At 40.9% G+C, this 14,533-nt stretch overlaps 1 protein-coding gene across 1 annotated transcript in view; it reads right to left on the bottom strand.

The window, feature by feature from the left end:
* LOC126184345 (potassium voltage-gated channel subfamily H member 2) overlaps window positions 1-14,533 on the bottom strand; it is an 832,502-nt gene that overhangs the window by 758,483 nt on the left and 59,486 nt on the right. The window lies entirely within an intron of this gene.

Below are 14,533 nucleotides of genomic sequence, written 5' to 3'. Positions count from 1 at the left end.
AGGTGATGCACCCAAGAGTAGTTTCACATTTAAGTACAGGCGATTTACTGAGCATATTACAATTTGGATTCCAGATACGTTGTTCAACTGAGAATGTTATTTACACATTCACCTACAAAATACGATGTCTGTTCAAAAAATTCCAGAACTTTGTCCACAAAATTTTGCTGCGCTTACCTATTACTTATTGTGCATAGTCTCCTTCGAAATATTCTCCTCCACATTTGATACACCGCTCCCAACGCCTTTTTCACTTCCGGAAGCAGTCTTGGAGCGCCTCTTGCTGGATCGTGCGAAGCGCCGTCTGAGAATTTTCTGTTGTCTTGTCTATCGTTGCAAATCTTCGTCCTTACAACGAGGTTTTCAACTTTGGAAATAAAAAAAGCCTGCAGGGGTCAGATCTGCAGAGTAGAGAGGATGAGGTAGCGCAGCGATTTCGTTTTCTGTGTAATAGTCACGTATCAACAGGAATGTGCGTATAAGATATCGTGATGCAAGAGCCACGAATTGTCTCGCCACATTTCAGGCTGTTTACTTCTCACATTTTCTCGCAGGTGAAGCAACATGTCCCGATAGTACAATCGATTAACAGTATGATCTTGTGGTGGCACGAATTCATGATGAACTAATCCTTCAAAATCAAAGAAAACTGTCAGCATGGCTTTGACATTTGACCTGACCTGACGAGCTTTTTTGGTCTTGGAGAAACTTTGCCGACCCTTGGTCTCAACAACATAATCGTAGACCCAGGACTCATCACCAGTTACAATTCTCTTAAGGAACATCTCGTTCTCATTTGCGCGACCTAAAAGCTCTTGGGGAGCGAAGGACTTTCTGATCTTGACTCACGAGCCGTGGGACGAACTTGGCGTCAACACGATGCATTCCAAGATCCTGTGTCAGGGTATAATGATGTGATCCAACTGAAATGTTACATTCTTCTGCAATCTCTCGGACAGTCAGTCTTCGACTGGCACGCGCAGTTTCGTTGTCGTTCCTGACATGAGCGTCGTCGGTTGACGTCGAAGGGCGTCCTGAGCGAGGGTCACCTTGAACTTCCGTCCGGCCATTTTTAAACCGTGTGAACCATTCTTAACACCGAGTACGGCTTAAGCACTGATCACCGTAGGCTTCCTGCATCATCTGGCGTGTCTCTGTAAAAGTTTTCTTGAGTTTCACACAAAATTTATTGCAGACGCGTTGCTCCTCTAACTCTGCTACCTAGAAATTCACTAACTATGCGACACAACGTTCTACTCAATACGGCACGGAACAATAACTAACAGACTTGCAACAATGAAACTTTCAGCAGTTACACATTAAACACAGGCGTGTGCAGCGATGCCAACCGCATTTCGCCCCAACCCACCTTCGGCGTGAAATTACGAATGTTGCGAAATTTTTTGAGTAGACCTCGTATTACAAGCCTTAAATAATAACGTTTCAATAGTTATAATTTTTTTTATGTTTCCAAGACATTTCACTGTGTAGCTTGTGTTACACTCTTAGAAAAACGTAACTTTTATGGAACTGATGGCTTTACACAGAACTGATTTTAACCATACTTAACAAACAGAATGCAAAAGGTTGTGCTGAATAACTCAGGCAATGTTATAAAGGCAGCTAATTTTACAACGGAAGTGATTGTGAATGATGTTTTAGAAATAATTATTAAGGGTTCTCTGATAATGGACTATGCCAAAGTTTTGAGAAAGCACACAATTTTCAGTTCTCTGCAACAAGTAGTCATACCAGCAACTGATGTAGCACATGAACAGGAGTCAATAAGTAGAGTAGAATGCTCCAAATTTTTTGGAGTACACGTTGATGAAAGCTTGAACTGGAATAATTATATTACTGAGCTTCTCAACAGTTAAGTTCAGCTACTTTTGCTCTTCGTATTATTGCTAGTCTTGGAAAGAAACGAATGAACTTCCTTACATATTTTGTAAATTTCCACTTAGTAACGTCTTACAGAATAATATTTTGGGGTAACTCACCACTCAGAAATCACTGATTGCACAAAAGTGAGCAGTAAGAAAATATGTGGTGGTCGCCTGTGGTCGTCATATAGTTATCTCTTAAAGGAGTTGGGAATTTTAACTGAACCACGGCAATACATATATTCGCTAGTGAAATTTTTCATAAATAGACCATCACAATTTGAGAACAGTAGTGACAGTTGTACCTACAAAAACTAAAGGAAATAATGACCTTTATTACCCATTATTAAAGGTGCCAGTGGCTCAGGAAAGACTTCAATACGGAGCAACAAAACCTTTTGGTCATCTGCTCACTACCATTAACAGTGTGACACGTAGCAAAGCAAGTCTTAAATATAACCTAAAATCATTTCTCCTGGACAGCAACTTCTATCCCATGCACGAATATCTATTTAAAAATTGGTAGCTTATAAACAAAAACAAAAAAATTAAAAAAGCAACTAGTTTTTAAGTTTAATGGCATGAGTAAGACTAAAAAATGTCTTCCTTAACATTAACGGTAATCACGTCATGTATACCTGTTAATTCCGCATCATTTCAATAAAAGAATCATGCAAATGATCTATGGAACAAGAAACAAACTAACCAAACTATTTCATTCGTCAAAAGAACTTGGGATGCATGATTGCTTACGTGCCCTTGTGAATGCCTTTCACAGACTCTGCGGAAGTAAACTGTACGAGGCTCAAGAATTTACATTCGTATCGCACTTATGTTCAAATGTATGTGAATTCCTAAGGAACCAAACTGCTGAGGTCATCGGTCCCTAGACTTACACACTGCTTAAACTAACCTATGCTAAGAACAACACACACAACCATGCCCGCATCCGTGACATGGAGCCTCTTATCGGCGCGGCCACTCCGCGCGGCTCATATCGCACTTAAAAACGGTTCGTGGCACATCCACAGTAGGTAATTGTGATATATTAAACATGTTTCTTCCTGTGTCCGCTAGCTGAAGGTTTTCGGCATTTCTGTTATAATCAGTGTGCTGACTCGCAATGCCTTTAAATGTATACTTCTAATTTTCCCTGTCAGCTCGACCTAATACCGGCCCTCCACGATTCAGAAAACACCTAGAATGGACCGTACAAATGATTTATAAACAATTTGCTTCGAAGCTCACAAACGCATCGGAGCCTGACATTTTCTTTCCATGTGAATGAATCTACGCGATAGTTCCACTTTGTATGCCCATTCACTGCCTGTCTCAGAAAAAAATTATGACATGACAGACTCCAACTGTGTCTAAGTAACCGTTTAGTCAACGAGAACTACATAGGGCTAGTGACCATGCTTGCACCATACTGAAAATTTGTCTATCTCCGACTGGAAATTCCTGTAATTTTTTGAGATTCCATTTCCTCCTCATAGATAAAAAAAAACTGTCAAAAATATGAAGTTGCAACCGATACAGTCCCCCTGCGCTATTAACATAAGAATTGCGCTCTTCTTGTCAGAAGTTCTCGATCTGGTCGCAAATTTGACAAATATCCCACACGAAAGAATGTTTTTATAGGACCTCGGTGTTGTAGGAGCGAGGTGGCAAGACATTAGACACGTCTTACGGAGAACGGTGGTTCAAATCTCCGTCTGGACAACAGGATTTAGGTTATCCGTAATTTCCTTAAATCGCTTAAGGCAAATTCCGGGTGGTTCCGCTGAAAGTGCGCGGCTGATTTCTTTTCCCATCCTTCTCCTAATCGAGCTTGTGCTGCGTCTCTAATGACCTTTTAGTCGACGAAACTTTACACTCTAAGTCTTTTACCTTTCTTCCTTCCGTGATCTTCCGAATAGAAATATTTTTGAATGCCTAGATGTACCCAGTTCACTTGAATACGTCTATGCTTTGTTCTTTGGACGTGTATGAAAAGCATAAGCTGGATTTAGCACGCCCAGTGTTTTCGAATCTCGTGCTGTTAAAGTACACAGCACGCTCTGCTGAACTGTACTAAGAATGCAGCTCTTCCTTACACAGTTAGCTATACGCAGTGACTTCCTAGGGACGATAGAGCTTTCGGATCAGAAAGGCACACAACTTTGCAAGATATGAGTGTAGTGAAATTTTTTTACCGCGGTTTATGTTATGTTCGATTTGGATGCTCGGTATTTACTTTCTTGACTTGGTGATAATGTTGTCGGTCGTTTTATCATTCACTCGCTTCTGAATCAGTCAATTCCTTCGTCAAAAACAAACCTCAGTTTGAAACTAGCACAATGAATATGGGCTTTGTAACTAATTTATCTGCCATAAACTCAAGTGTGACACACTAACATTCACATTAAAAGCGGTCTGCCCTACGGTACGTAGCCACGACTCCCTACAAAAAGTCTATACATGGTTGAAGGCCTCAGACACAATGTGAAGTTGAAGAAAAATTCACTTGTAGAATAAAAGAAAATTTTTTCCATTGTGACGCAAAACAAAAAAAAATTGCGTATACATATAAATTTCATCATTTTCACTTCTTGAGTAAGAGATCACCCGAAGGTCATTTACCAGAGTTATCGTGTAACTTTTCTTACACGAAAATATGGGATTCAGCTTTAAATCGCGGTAAGTACTCAGAGGTGTGTGGCCAAAAGGTCCAAAAATATACCAGAACAGAAATTTTTATACCAGCAGTTATGTAATTACACGAATCAAAGAACGCAGAAAAAGTACTAAAATAAATCATATAAATCAATTGTAATCAATACTCCCGTCTTCTCCCCAACATACGATAATGTTACTAAACAGGATTATCCCAATAATATATCTAGATAGCCAAGAAAGGGTCTCATATGATGAATGTTGAACAACCTCGTCAGTAAACTTTATTTCGGTTCAGAAAGAAGGATAGGGGCTCTCAAACTTAAATATCACATCTACAAAAAATTGAGTAATGTTTTGAATTAAAAGAAATCAGATATAGGTTGTTAATAACAGCAAACAAATTTCGTATTTCGAACCTTTCCCTTTTCATATGTTCGAAGGTATAGCATCCGTCACATTAATATTTCTTGCCAATATACCCGCATTTTAGCTATGCGCTTCAGTTTTCAGTATGCCATCACAGCAGATTCTACCTCAAGATACGCGTTTCCTAGGGAACATGAATACTGTCATACACAGAAACTCTCAAAGTTATACACAAGAATACAGGATACCAAAATGTGTGAAAAGACGACGGCTTTGTCGAAATGAAATATGACAGCCACACCCAAAAAGAAAAGAAACACACGTGACTTGACAGCAAAGCCCCTGGCGCATAATGTCAAGCTATATCGTTCTTGAATGTTTGTGGTTGCATAATATATTTTAACTCGGTTCCTTGCTTCCTGACAAGTCATCGCAATAACCTATACCACAAAATACACCTTCTCAAAAAACGTGAATATTATGTTACACATAATCTCATTTGTGAAACATGGTGAGCTTGTCTCAATCCAGTACACTGAATACACAAATTTTGCGATACGGCTTGACTATGTACTTGTATTTTTAGCATTGATAATGGCTAGTTACTAGCCGCAATGTAGATTTGCTTTAATAAATCCTGTAGGAAAGGGCGACTGATTGCTGTTTTCTGTCATTTTGAAAGTCATATCCCAGTCGTTGAGTGCATTCCACATTCCTAATGAAAAGTAATTTGACAAGTTAATGTCTTTGAAATGGTTTATTCATTTAAAAAAATCAAAAGCAGGTTAATGTGAGGTCTGGGCTTGAATTTTTAGCACAATATTGTTCTTATCTAGATTTATATCACTGACACAGAGTCATGAGATATTTCCTAGGTTGTCAACCGGTACTCTTATAACATGAGAGAAAAAAATTGTTCACATTTATATGTGCTTCCGAAAAGACAAATTTTCTGTCTTGCACATGATCTCAGTTGTGGATATTTTTCTTCAGTCAAATAACTCTTATAAAATTCGACCAGGTTTATTTCTCCAAATTAGATTTTAAAGAAAAATCTTCCTGAAGATCGATAAGTTCCATATAAAGGTTTTCATCACATTTTATTGGGTTAGAAAATATAGCAACAGCGCTGTTGGATTCCTGAAACCACAGAATCTTGTGGCAAATTGCACTAATAAGGATTTCATTTCATCACCATAAATAACATAACCAACATTTTCTTGAGCTAACGCTGTAGGAAAAGAGCAACAGGTTCCAGCTCTCATCCGCATTTCTCACAAGTGCATCTTAGTCTGAACAGCTTCAGAGGGCTGTATAATTCGTGAACTAACTGGCGTTATTTCTGGAGTTTGTAATTTATGCCATTTAAATGACGTGTAAAGTAAACCAGAACCGCTAATTCACAAATATATTGGGACTTATTTACATCAGCCAATGTTTTCTCTTTTAACTGCCATAAAATCTGCAATTTCTTGCCCAATTTCAGAAAATCGTTTTGGCGTACTCAGCCATCTCACTTCGCAATGGTATGTTAAATCCTCGTGATTGTAGTATACGTCGTCCAAATACTGTTTGAAACGGTGATTATTTATCGAATGGTTCTTTATAAAACTGACACTCGTGTTAGCCACACCTATGAAGTTTTTAATTTTAGTTGATTTTGCACACAAACTTCGTTGGTAAATAATTCAGTGAAAATTGCTAAATTGGTTTTGTCAGTTTTTAATTCAGCAGATTTTTCATTTAATAAGCCAATAAAATCTTTTCGTGGACCAACCATCAGAGTTCCTCAATCAGAACACACTCCAGCGAGTTGATTCCATTGCAGATGGAGCGTTTATATGATTTTTTTTACTTCTTCGAAAATATCTTCACCTGTAGCATTTCCTTTTAATGGCTATAATGCTAACATTTCTTCTCTTAGTTGACCTCCAGATCCACACAGCGATAAAAAAAAACTGCTAGCTCAAAGAAGACCATATGGAAATCGTATCTTTTTTTCTTTTTAAATATTTGTGATACGTGAAGTTCAGAACTTAACTATCAGCCAGCCAAAACCTTTCGATGCAACTCTCAAAAATTATCGAGAAATCGACTTAAGTTTTCCGACCATGTTTAATAAGCTAACGTAAGTTCGTTTTATTGAAAAGCGGTGTGATTCTGTGGCAGTGCTCACATGCCCTGTGGAGGGCTTGGGTTCGAGACACGACGGATTCTAATTTTTAAACAAAGGTGCATGTTCTACAGACATCTGCGTGAAGCGCAAAATACATAAAGATGTGAACAAAATAATTTGTAATGTCTCTCTTTAATAATTAGGACTTTATATCTGTTTGCAATGACAGCTGGATTCTTGTGGGCAATATGTAATTAGAAATAAGAAGTCGTGCATTTTTCATAGAAATGACATATTTGTGTTACTTAGCAGATATTTGATGAACTTTATATTTAAATGATGCAGGTATTCTAATTGAATGGAAAAAGAAAAGAGTAATGATCGAAACGAGAGTTAATCCAGTGATTACGTCTCGAGTGCTACCGATTATTTCTATCTTTATGTATATTGCGCTTCACGTTCGTAAAACAAACTCCTTTTTTAAAAAATGTGATGGCACCTGGAATCGAGCCCACGCCCCCTACAATGCACACGAACACTCTACCACGAGGTCATGCTACTTGCCGCAAACGCGACCATACTTAAGTATTTTAAAGATGGTCAGAAAACTTCGAAGTCGGTTTCCTCGATAATTTTTTAGAATTTCATCGAAATGCTTTTCAGACTTGATATTTGAGTTCTGAACATCACGTATCGTAAAAATAACAGATTTAAAAAATTTGATTGTCACGTGATCTCTTTGTGAGCTGTCTCACAAATCAATGCTCTCGTCCGAAGTGACTGCAAATGCTTAGAATTTGGTAGCACGATCACACAAAGTTTTTTCAATGTCATCAGCTCTCATACACTATGTGATCAAAAATATCCGGACACTCCCAAAAGCATACGTTTCTCATATCAGGTGTATTGTACTGCCACCTACTGCCAGGTACTCCATATCAGCGACCTCAGCAGTCATAAGACATAGTGAGAGACCAGAATGGGGCGTACCGCGGAACTCACGGACTTCGAACGTGGCCAGGTGATTGGATGTCACTTGTGTCATACGTCTGTACGCGAGATTTCGACACTCCTAAACACCCCTAGGTCCACTGTTTCCGATGTGGTAGTGTAGTCGAAACGTGAAGGGACACGTACAGCACAAAAGCGTACACGCCGACCTCGTCTGTTGACTGACAGAGACCGCTGACAGTTGAAGAGGGTCATAATATGTAATAGGCAGACATCTATTCAGACCATCACACAGAGATTCCAAACTACATCGGGATCCACTGCAAGTTCTATGACAGCTAGGCGGGAGGTGAGAAAACTTTGATTTCATGGTCGAGCGGCTGCTCATAAGCCACACAGGCCATGTGGGGTAGCCGGACGGTCTGACGCGTCTTGTCACGGTCCGCTTGGCTCCCCTCGTCGGAGGTTTGAATCCTCCCTTGGGCATGGGCGCGTGCGTGCCTTCCTTAGCGTAAGTTAGTTTAAATTAGATTAAGTAGTGTGTAAACTTGGGGACCGATGACCTCAGCAGTTTGGTCCCATAAGGTCTTACCACAAATTTCCAAAATTTCCACACATCACGCCGCTAAATGCCAAACGACGCTCGCATGGTCTAAGGAGCGTAAACATTGGACGATGGAACATGGGTAACGTTGTGTGGAGTGACGAATCACGGTACACAATGTTACGATCAGATAGCAGGGTATGGGTATGGCGAATGCCCGGTGGACGTCAATCAGCCAACACTAAAATTTGGACGCGGTGGTGTTATGGTGCAGTCGTGTTTTCCATGGAGGGGGCTTGCACCCTTTGTTGTGTTGCGTAGCGCTATTACAGCACTGCCCTACACAGATGTTTTAAGAGCCTTCTTGCTTCCCGCTATTGAAGGGCAAATCGGGGATGGCGGTTGCACCTTTCAGCACGATCGAGCACCTGTTCATAATGCATGGGCTGTGGCGGAGTGATAACACGACAGTAACATCTCTGTAATGGACTGGCCTGCACAGAGTCCTGATCTGAATCCTGCAGACCACCTTTGGGATGTTTAGGAACGCCGACTTCGTGTCAGGCCTAACCGACGGACATAGATACCTCTCCTCAGCGCAGCACTACGTGAAGAATGGGCTGCCATTCTCCAAGAAACCTTCCAGCGCCTGATTGAACGTATGCCTGCGAGAGTTGAAGACTATAAGTCATTTCAGCCAGGTGTCCGGATATTTCTGATCACACAGTGTACCAATTCTAAAAACAACTGTTCGTCTTGATAATCATATTCGTTTGAACTAATTTTTTTCTTTTTTTTAGGCCTTCCTTTACGAATTCGCCTTCCTCAAAAGGCTTTAACGATTTGTCAGTTTTTCTACTCACTACACTTTAACCGAATTGTCGCACTCTGTCCTCTGCCTGACAAACATTTGCTGTTGTTTGTCTAATTTCGAAAATATTTTTATTATGTCTTTCCGCAGTAGTCCTGTAAGCTGTCCATGAGCAATGTGTTTCGTAGAATAGTGCCGTTATATATTATATTCCTTCACAACAGATAGTGATTCACTTTACAACAAGCAGACAGATTTTTCTTTGTACATGGTAAAGAAGTAACCCCCAGTTCATTTCTCCTGGAATTGTCGACATTCAACACCTACTTCTCTCTTCTTAATGACAGACATTTTACCAAAGCTCGGTAAAGACGCACACTTGCAAGGAATTAACAAACAGCTACAACTGAACTTTATTTCGGTAGTAGTCGATAATCTTCATGCCATTGTCGCCTACTACAGCGTTTGCGGTGTATCAATTTGTAGCACAGACGTAAGGAGTAAGCAGTAAATAACGAGTGTGTGTTGCTGTCGGCACTGATCTAAAAGCGAAAATACTTCTCCCTGCACCCCTTCCGAGTATTGGCTCCCCCACTCAGCAAGAACATGAATACATGGGCCGTAACTTTGTGCTCACACACTTCCTCTAAGTTGTTCAAATACAGCGGCGGCGAAATACCACTCCGCATGCGCGGAACAAGCAAAACTTTCAGTGATTGCGTAGTGTGCTGCGAACCCGAAGACAGCCGAGAATTGGCGGAAATATTTGAAAATGCGTCCTGCGCGGAGTACAATTCGAGCGCATCGCGCTCTCTCCCACCAGTTTCTTCCGCGGGCTGGATCCGGCCCACATCGTGCCGTTCCCCCACGCGTGGTGTAATCGATATGCTTGCCAGTGAGTTTCGTCAGAGACTTCGAGAAGGCTATATGCTAGGAGCTACTGAACGCATTGGATGTAGATGGCTGAAAGTCGTGGCTAGTATCGGCACAACTGATGTCTGCCGCCTGGATCCAGAAGCCACCCTGGGATCATTTCGGCGGCTGACTTACGAGATGAAGCCTAGCCTCGCTCACGGGGTGCACGCACAGTTCATGATTTGTAGTAAAGTTCCCAGAAATTAGAAACGACACCGGTTCTGTGACGATTTGTGATGTAGATTTCTTGACTGTTCTGTAGCGACACTTCAGAAGCAGCTACTCGGTTAGTAGATTACGTGGCGAAGGTGCGTAACGGCTTTTTACGTCAGACAAACCCCTCAGAGCATTTAGATGCAGTACAACAAAGAGTCATGTGCAGGTCACCTGTAGTGATTGTGAAGGAGAACAATCGTCACCGTAGGTCAGGAATAGAAAATTTTAACCCAGTCTCACAGCTACTTTCTCCCACTGACAGAAAACAACGCACACATAACTGTTATAGCAGAAAGGTTATTAAAATCAGAAATAAATAGCAGTAAAATATTTAACTCAGACTGGACACTAACGGTGGTGGCGTGATCTTCGTAATGTCAATGAGATAAATGCAAACTCATAAGGAAGTTATCTGAGTGAAGATAAACGTCAAAAGCGCGCCTAAAATTCTAATCACAGCTTATTGTCGCCGAACTACATCAATTATGATAATTTTCTCGATAGTCCCATAGTGATATGGGTTAATTACAATCTTCCATCTACAAATTGGAAGACGCACGCGTTCAGAACGGGAAGAAGAATCTTGTGATGCTGCACTAAATTTAATTTCGGAAAATAATTTACAGCAACTGGTACGACAGGAAATCCGTGATAGAAACGTATTAGATCAACTGGCAACTAACAGCCTCGATTCAGTGAACGAAGGAATCGGAATCATCGACCACAATTCTCTTATAGCATTATTCATAAATGGTGTCTAACGAAAAGTTAAGGAAGATACACATTTTTCTGCTTAACAAATGTGACAAGAAAATAATAAACTGATACGAAATTATCTGAGCAATCAGGAGCAACATTCAGTTTTGGAGAGGAAAATATGTAGAATCTGTGGTATAAATTCAAATGTATTGTAGCCCATGTGCTACATAAGTTAGTGTTACGAAAGACAGAAAGAATGGCAAGAACCTACCATGGTCCAATAACAGTATTAGTCACTACTTAGCTATTACGAAAACAGAAAGTATTACATATCAGATACAGACTAAGTCGAGCCTTTCTGAAAAACAAAATCTGAGCAGAGACAAAACAAGCGTAACAAAACAACCGTAAAGAGAGTTGTGCGAAAAGTGTTCAATGTATCTGAAACTAAGACCTTACCCGTTAGGTTGTCAAAAACCTTACAGCGTTTTGGTCCCACCTGAAATAAGGCAGTCAATGTTTCCTGCAAAGATGTTCGTTGATTATGATAGCACCAAAAGACAGATGATAAAACGAAGGCTGAAATTCTACGTTATGTCTTCCGGAACTAGTTCACCGAAGAAGATCACAAATCAGTTCTTAGGTTCGGCCTTCGCACGGATACCAAAATAGCACGTAAGTAATTACAGATTCAAGTAAATGTGCAATTTACGAATAGCTCAAAGAGCTCGATAGAGGAAATAGCAAGAGCCTGAGGGTGCGCCCATTGATTCCATGTTGAATATGAAGAAAAGCTGGAATATCTTCTATCAGCTGTTTATCTTATGCCACTGGAATAAAGGAGCGTGGCACGTGAGTCGAAAAATATGTAGGTCGTTCCTATTTACAAGAAAGACCGCAAAAATAATACGTAGAACCGCAGAGATCACAGACGTAAATTTCCTGTATGATTAGGGAACAAGGACTGTGCACGTTTATGACGACTTTTCTAGGGATTAAACCTCTCCTTTGTAGGAGTGAACTTGGTTTTCGCAAGCACCAATTCGCTCGTGAAATCTAGGAGGCAGTAGATAGCGAAGGTCACGTGTCTTTACTTCCCGGGCGACTCGATACAGTTACGCACCATTGCCAAGTAACAAAATACGTACACATTGAATACCCGAAGATACATGCAATTAGATTGGAAACTTCATAGCCAGTATAAATTAGTATGCCGTTCTTAATGGAAAGGCGTTCTCAGGATCGTAATTCGAGGTAGTGAGGTAGGGCTGCTGATGTATTTAAATAACATGGTTGATAACGCCTGTTGCTTTGTCAGGCTGTTTGCTGTTGTGTACAGAGAGGTGACTTCGTTAGAAACTTGTTACCAAATGCAGCGAGATTAGCAAGTCATCAGCTGCTAGTACAGAGATTCGCACCTGACTTTGAACATACAGATATGTAATGTTATGCACATATATAGATGAAAAGATCTAATATCGTTTGAAGATTGCCAAGTACTATTACACACTGCTATAGGTAATGCTTCAAGTAGTTACGAATCAGGGAAAGAATTTTGGAAATGTCCAGCAGCGAGAACGAATTTGTGTTACATGGAATTAAACTCCAATGAGAATGGGTCGTGAACGGAAGGTTCGTGTTTCATCAACATGGACAGCCTTAATCGAGAAGCACTGCCTCAGTTAGGAACGCTTCGAGCCTATTGAAAATAGTATCCACATACCCGGCTCGACTGAGGCAGTGATATAAAAAAAAGCTGGACGAGATTGGTTGGTACAAGTGCTAAGCCCAGCTGCTTTCGATATAAGCCCAATATGTTGGTTGGTTGGTTTTTTGGGGAAGGAGACCAGACATCGAGGTCATCGGTCTCATCGGATTAGGGAAGGATGGGGAAGGAAGTCGGCTGTGCCCTTTGAAAGGAACCACCCCGGCATTTGCCTGAAGCGATTTAGGGAAATCACGGAAAACCTAAATCAGGATGGCCGGGCGCGGGATTGAACCGTCGTCCTCCCGAATGCGAGTCCAGTGTCGAACCACTGCGCCACCTCGCTCGGTAAGCCCAATATGACTGGCTCCAAATTATATTCCCTAAAATGGCGTGATTACTTTTACGAATCTGCCAAAAAGTTGATGTTAAATAAATGAACTCAAATTTCAGGCTTTTCAATGTGTGGGACACTAGAATAACTTCATCCCTTCTAGCTCGAGTGGGATAATCGCCGCATCCATTTACATACCACTAAAGAAATGTTTGTTAATAGTACCACACGCTTATCGGTACTAGCACTCTCGTGTGACTATGTAATTCCTAGTCAAAATCTTCCAACATCGGCAACAGCGCCCACGGCAGGCAATGCTAACAGATATTTCTACCTGACGTACTTGATGCTTACGACGACAACGTTCGAATAATCCGACTTCGTGGGCGACGAATAATTTCAATAGAGAGCATTTCAGAGCATACAGTAATCATGTCCCTGACATGAATTTAATATAACATGTCTGGAATACTTCCAACAAAGAAATAATGAAGATTATGATTTAGTACCGCGTCGAACACAGTTGCACATCTCAGATAGGAGGTCTGAAATAGGCCGTCGGCACTTCGTAATGACCGTAACCTTCAGTGGGTTAGACAATCAATATAAACGCAACCCGTGAGCAGTCAGGAATTGAACCCCAACTGATCACAAGTACGGATCACGTGAAGCAATTTTCTCGGGAGGCACACGGCCGCTCACTGTACACGAACTGCTACGCTCAGCATTGCTCTGTAACAAGCATAGCATTCACTACTTACGGAGTATATACCAGCTATCATTCATGGCGTCACATAGCTTTGTATGTGTCGTTTTGCGCTTCGCAGCAGTTGCATTCCGTGTTAAAGATCCTTCCAGTGTACTACTCTGTCACCGAGTTTGTGAGTTTGTGGCATGTCCTACGCTTAAATATAAATACTTTGTCTATAACTGTGTCTCATCTTTTGTTTATGCCGTGGAAACTGTTCTCAGTGTTGGCTGAATTCCTTATGTTCGTTTTATAACTTCTTCGGTACCTGTGATCCCTCAAGAGGAGCAGCACTCTTTCTTCAGTAACTGCAGGGGCAACAGTCTAGATGAAGAATTGATTTGGCCTCGTAACATTAGCCAATATTGACCAGCTATGTTGGTACAGCGAAAGACTGAAAGCAAGGGGAAACTACAGACGCAATTTTTACGGAGGGCATGCAGCTCTGTTGTATGGCTTAACGATAATGGTGTCCTCTTGGGTAAAATATTCCGGGAGTAAAATAGTTCTTCTTTCGGATCTCTTGTCAGGAGCTACTCACAAGGGAACTCCCCTCTGCACGCCTCTCAGATTTAGTGGTAACGTGG

Source organism: Schistocerca cancellata, chromosome 4 (genome assembly GCF_023864275.1).
Source record: "Schistocerca cancellata isolate TAMUIC-IGC-003103 chromosome 4, iqSchCanc2.1, whole genome shotgun sequence".
Taxonomy (NCBI): Eukaryota; Metazoa; Arthropoda; class Insecta; order Orthoptera; family Acrididae; genus Schistocerca; species Schistocerca cancellata.
This window is presented reverse-complemented; position numbering and strand designations above follow the sequence as displayed.